The sequence below is a fragment of the Dermacentor andersoni genome, chromosome 11 (assembly GCF_023375885.2).
Source record: "Dermacentor andersoni chromosome 11, qqDerAnde1_hic_scaffold, whole genome shotgun sequence".
NCBI classification, from domain to species: Eukaryota; Metazoa; Arthropoda; class Arachnida; order Ixodida; family Ixodidae; genus Dermacentor; species Dermacentor andersoni.
In genome coordinates, this window is record NC_092824.1 from 31,525,047 (window position 1) to 31,531,735 (window position 6,689).

The window sequence follows — 6,689 nt, forward strand, 5'->3', positions numbered from 1 at the left end:
GCTAGGGGAATCAGTGCATAATTTCATAGACGCATGTTTGATCTAGCTATGCTTGTCGTGTTACATCACATGTGCGTAGTTTAGCTTCTTTGTCGTCTTGAGTTTGGGTTATATACTTACTTTACAGTCACCTTTCGTGTATATATTTGACGTGCGATAGCTAACAATAAACCGCTGAAAGTTTGCGTACATGTGTGTCTGTTTTTTTTTACTTTATAGAACAATATAGCACAGCAAGCAGAACGATGTCGTATATGCTCCATGCACCGCTCTTCAGCTTTCGCAGCCCCCTTGTTGTGTTTCTGGTAGCATACAGTGTTGTGCCTGCTTATTTGGCGGACTTTACGCTTTGCTGGCACATGATTTTCATCAAATATATAAAACGTCCCTCGTTCAGTTCACAGAGGACACCCTGGATATCTACTGCGTGCCTCAGGAAATTCATTAGGGTAGACAGGAAGTGGGTATTCAGGGGTTTCGTGCAAAATTCCTACACTGTGACACAACCGTTAAAGATTTGTTCACACGTCCACCCTAACGTACTGCCCACGTTAAATGCTTTCAAGCTCCGTGGCACCTAAAGTGCTGAAGACGAGATGTTGCGATTAACGGCATCGTAATGCTGTAGGACACTAGCTTAGGAATTTCGTTTTGGCAAATTTCGCAGTTGCTTTACACTCTCGACACCCTACCCACGCATCGTTCAAAAGAGGCCCACATGTGCTTTTGAAATTTCGTTTTCGTTGCACGTTGAAGTATTTCAGTGCACCGAGAAAACCTTCTGCGAGGTTCGCAGAATTCGCACTCGTAGTATTAGTGGCATTCCTTCTGCTTGAACTTAACGATTGTGTCGAATGCGTCAAGTTGGGGGAACTTACTGACTCTACCAGCGCATCGCAAAACCAAGACAAGACAAGCTGATAACTGCCAAGCGACACTTTTCGATCGGCTCTGAAATTTCGCCGAGCTCTAATCACGTGACGCCTCCGCCCCTAACTGCCGTCTGTTGACCGGCGAAAGGGAAAGTCGCAGTTTTGCTCCGGCCTGTGCTCGAGTCTCGCCGCAGTACCATAATTGTTCTAGCTGCTTATGGACACGGTTGTCAAAAGTGTTTGGCTTAGGCGCTGTGCCTCTGCTGCAGACGGAGAGTCGCTACACATCTGGCTAGCCGAAGATACCACCTGCTGCTTGAAGTCTGCAGGCAGGTAGCCAGTTACCATTTCTCAGCTAGCTCCTAAGGAAGGAGGTCGTCGCATAAAGTGTATCCCAGCTGGTAAGATAGCGCTTGTAGATATCCTACACGATACGCAGCGTCTTGCCGTGACGAGGGATGAGATTGGCAAGAACAATATAATCTGATTCAAGCTGGTTCTGGTACCCACAACGCTCAGAAAGTCACCGATACTGCGCATGTCACCGAACGCGACTGAATCCCGGTTGATGAGACAGTGATGAAGCAGGTGGCAGCTATTTGTTGCAGGGGCTGCGGGAGCTTCCGGTACGAACGGTTATGATAGCGCTTGGCCTGCCCTTATCGCATACCAGTGTTCACTCGTCGGGCTTTGTAATGAGCTGTCGGTCGTAAACCTACAAACCCTAAGCGGGCCAAGCGGACATATTGTCAAGGGGGTCGACAGTTTCTGAAGCGAATGTGTTTTGCGCACCGTCACGGGACATTCCCGACTGTGGCTGCTGGCAACGTCTGTACAGCTGGCTTTCACTGCCCCATCACCACACAGAAAAAAAAACAAAAAGAAAAGAGAAGGTGAATTTCGAAAATTCGATATTTTCTTGACGAGCCTGCACATCTCCTGCGTAATTTTCATATCAAGAACCATGCACATTCTGAAATTTTTTACACCCTGAAAAGGTGCGCCCTTTGTCCTTTGCGTCACAGCCCTGTCTTGAGATGCTATAGCAATTTTTATTGTGCATGACAGCAAGCTCCAACTGCATCTGCGATGAGAAAAAGCGTAGTTGAAGATGTGTAGACAAGCTGGGTTGTAGACCAGCGTACCTGAAAATAGTATTGACAACACCTCTGAAAGTTTACTTAATTTGCTCTTGATGTCATCTGTCGCCGCTCTCATGATCTTTATTTGCAGCGGAATGTCCGCAAGCTTCGTTCCTCGACAAGGATTCAACCTCGCCCGTCTAACGTGAAGATCTTCGCCTCTGAGCCAAACCAACACCCTCTAGACTAGCTAAGGCCTCTCCATATCCTCCTCTCTTTTGTGGCTACGTCATCACACTACGACGGACCAGCTCTCGGCGCTTTCGAGGAGCGGCCGTCTTGCCCCCACTTTCTCCAACCGGCCTCCGTCTTCTTCGTGCAACAACGCATGCGCCGAGCAGTACCAGCTGAAGTATCGAATTTAAGAAAACATTTTGATGCTTTCATTACTGCCTTGCTGCAAAAATAAAAATGCTATTTTGTAAAAATTTATACTTTTTGTTGAACCGCTTATTTTGGAAGGTAATATTGTTTTATGTACATGGTTTTGTTATACTTTTATGTATTCGTACAGAGTGCTCGACTGGAAAATGCGTTCGCACTGCGGTAAACATCAGTGCTCCTTCATTTCGTGAATGTTGTTGCACGTGTTCGCAGTTCTGCGTTTCTTTTTTTTCGTGCAGCGTGTGTCACGAAACTCGACGCTGTTTCAGAGTTAGCACCAGTACGGTAACGTCGTCGGTAACGACGAGGAAGTACTTCAGTGCCGGGAGGTGTGTGTCGTGTGTGCAGGCTGTGATAATGCCCGGGCATTGTTGCGTAGCGCGGTGCCGCGGGATCTATGACGGTGGTGAGCGTGTGCGTGTCTTCACCTTCCCTTAGGACCCAGCAAGAAGAGCTCAATGGATTAGAGCTATCCACCGTGCGAACTTCACTCCAGGAAAGCGGTCGGTGGTAAGGAAACATTCCTTTAACTGTCGTTGTTACGCCTCCCTTAGTTGTATTGAAAACGCTGCAGGCAGCATGTTGCGAGATGAATCCGTAGTGCTGCCTCTTTCGGACCGAGTAAATTTGTGTTGCTGACATTCAGTTCGCACGAAATTTATAGAAATTTCTCGCACTGTCATGCACCTGTATGATCTTTAAACTTCAGGTTCTAAAGCTTTTACTGTCTTTGTTTTTTCTTATCCCAGGTCTGCGAGCGCCACTTTAAACTGTCCGACATGGTAAATAGAACAAGCTACACGGATACCAAGACCGGCAAAGTGATTGAAGTGACACTGAAGCTCGTACGGCTACGACCTGATGCTGTCCCAAGCATACTTCCCGACTGCCCGGCATATCTTTCTGCCCCAAATGCAACCACGTCTCGAGAGGTCCCTGATGAAAAGAGGATGCGCCGAGAGGCAGCTGCGTTACAAGATGCCATCAACTTGTCTACTGAAACACACCAGGCGGAAGAGGTCAGAAACAAAATTGACAACTTTCAGGCGCTGTTGAAAGGCATACCATCTATCAAGGTCTCCAAATTCTGGACGGTTGTTTCCCAGCATGACTTCGTTCTCTTCCTCAATCTGACTGTCAATGGTGCCCCAGCAATCCAAAAGTCCGTTAAAGTCACCGAGGACCTCTGTCTAAAGCTGTATTTTCATGATGTCGAGGTCACCAAACTTGATGGCGTGGAGATCATTCCAAAAACTGTGAATGATATTCGGTGCTTGACAGGTCTGTTGGATGCTGTTGTGAGCAGTGATAAGGTTCCTGCCTTCCGCGAACCTGAAAACAAGACAGGTGGCATATTGAAGCTCGTGCTATCTCTTCTTGAAGACGCAACAAACCAAGAAATGCAAGACGAAGAGCGGCAAGATGCTATGACATTTTTAAAGGAACAAGTCTTTCTCCTTTTAAGCAAGTCACCCCGCTACTCTTCAGAGCTGTTGGTGTTTTCCAGCCTTCTATTTACCATCTCTCCTCATGCTTATAGGTACTTGCGTAACTACGGAGGTCTCACATTGCCACATGAGTCCACGATCAGGCGTGTATGCAATGCATATGTTGTAAATCCAGCAGCTGAACAGCAGGATGCTTCTTTCCTGCTTTATGCGAAGAAGCTCGCGAGTGCAATGAAGGACCATGAGAAGTCGGTGGTTCTCATGATGGATGAGATCCATCTACAGGCGTATTTTGATTATAAGGGTGGCACGATTGTCGGCACTGCCAGCAACACTTCAAATGCTGCAAAGACAGCTCATGTCTTTATGATCCAAAGCCTCCTGTCATCACAGAAAAGTGTTGTTCACATTTTGCCAGTAGAACAAATCAATGCCCAACAGCTGAACACTGTGCTCCGCAGCATCATAAATGAGCTTGAAAAAACTGGGCTTCGCATCATTGCAGTCATCACAGATAACAACTCTATCAATCGCAAAACAATGTCTCTCTTTGGATTGTCATCAAAAGTCAGCAGCTCCTATCCTCACCCATCAGATCCCACTCGTCCTCTTTTTTTCGTTATTGACCCTGTTCACTTGTTGAAATGTATTCGGAACAATTGGATCAACCAAAAGAACCATGGAATATGCATGTTTTTTCCTTCACTTATGAATTTTAACTCCAACCCCAAAATTATCACTGCTTCGTTCAAGACCCTTCGTGATCTTCATCTGAAAGAAGAAGACCACCTTATCAAGGCTGCTCCAACACTGTCAGTAAAGGCCCTCAATCCATCTAATATGTAAAGGCAAAATGTGAAGCTTGCACTGAAAGTTTTCAGCCTATCAACCATAGCTGCTCTAGAAACATGCAGTCAACGGTATGCGCTGCAGCATGCAGCTGGAACAGCGGAGTTCTTAAAGGTTGTCGAAACCTGGTGGAGGATTGTTAATGTGAAGTCGCCCAGCAAAGGACGCCGGCTTCGTGATGACCTGCAGACTCCCATTGCAGGAAAGCTGTGTCCACAAGTTGAATTCCTTCAAACCATCATGTAGTGGCTTGACCACCGGGAGAGCTTGAAGTTTGACAATGGAATTCTCACTCGGGAGACCCACAGTGCCTTGCGTCTCACTACTGAAGCCTTGGTCAAGATAATAAACTATTGCCTTCAAGACCTTGGATTTGACTACGTACTTCTGGGGAAGTTCCAGACAGACTGCTTGGAGGAAAGATTTGGGAAGTATAGGCAGCTTTCGGGTCGCAGTACCATGTGTCCATCAGACAAGTGTTCGAATCCGAACGCAAGCTTCGCCTACAAAGAGCCCTGGCGCTTCCAGACTTGGATTCAGGGGCACCTGCTGTCAGCATTGATGAGGCGATTCTACAGAGGTTCAACATTGAAGTAAATGACAAGGACTTTGAAATGAAGGCACAAAATCTTCCAGCTATAACGTACGTGGCCGGATACTGTGCCCATGCTGCGCTTAAAAAACTTGCATGCACTGCTTGCCGAGCAAATTTGGTAGAAGATGAAGACATCATAATTGAGAATGCAGAAATTATAGCAAGCATGAATCGCGGAGGGCTCAAGTTCCCCCAACCTCCAGTTGTGAATGCTGTAATGACTGCTGAAATCGTCATCGACAAGCTGCGAAGTGAAAAGTAGGCTGTGCGATTCCATTCTCTAGCGAACCAAAGGCAAGCCCTTTTCACACTGGCTACCAACCTGATAAAAGACAGTGACAGTTTCGACAAATGTGAAAGTGGTCATAGTCCTCACATTGTTATGCATCACATTCTTAGCGCTGCAACAAACATTCTGCTGAAAAACTATTGCAAAAATAGGAACGACAGTCTTGTGCAAGCAAAAGTTGCTCAAAAACGGAAGCTTAACACTTTCAAATCTTGACTGTTCTGACTCCTTGTGTGCAACACCTCTGAAAGTTTTCTGAATACTTGTACTCTGTAATAAACATATCCTTTGTATGTAACACAGCTTGCTTCAATATTATCAAATCGAAAGGCATCTGCTCACTTCAGATGCCACCCATGAAGCTGTAAGCTGTTCTGGGAGCCATAACTTATGGCAATGTTTTTTTGTCTGTGTGTGGAGAGGGTGACTGTTTGTCTGGAAGAAAAAGGTTACAAATAGTAGTCAGATTCCTGGCAAACAGTCGGCGCTAGGTGATATACCACATGGTTCAATTTTTGCCCGAAAATAATTTCAACGTCCGCGTCATGCAATGAGCTATTAATAAAAATAAAAATATATGTGAAGGCACAGCGGGATATCAATGCACCCGCCCCCCCCAAAAAAAAGAAAGCGCGGACTTTCAGGAAATCTTAGGCGATAGTAAAAGATACTGAATAGCCAACATATATTCATAATCCGGAAACCGCTTTCGGTTTTTAAACCTATTCACCGTGTACTTTGTACCGGAAATGACATCATAGATATACGCCAGCATTAAATCACGGGGACAAAATCTTCAAAGGACGATTTCACGTCCCGCTGCAGTTACACAAGAACGAACGCGCAGCAGCATCCCTTCATGAACACGCACTCCGGCGCCCGTCGTAGTGTTATGACGTCACGGAGGAGCAGAGAGGCCTTGCCTAGTCTAGAGGGTGTTGGCCAAACGCCCTTTACACAGCCGTAAAAGGTGTAAACACGTTTATAGTGCAGTTCTTTTAGATGCTGCTATAGCTCTTGCGAAGTAAGACTATGTAGGCACCTCACAGGAGTTAGCCACAGGGGTTACCTCCGATTTATTTTAAATCAACGTTCGCTTCTCTCTCACTC

The 6,689-nt window shown here is 46.1% G+C and overlaps 1 pseudogene; it reads left to right on the forward strand.

The window, feature by feature from the left end:
* The first annotated feature begins 2,744 nt into the window (after window positions 1-2,744).
* Window positions 2,745-5,802, forward strand: LOC129381560 (uncharacterized; annotated as a pseudogene).
* Window positions 5,803-6,689: the final 887 nt, after the last annotated feature.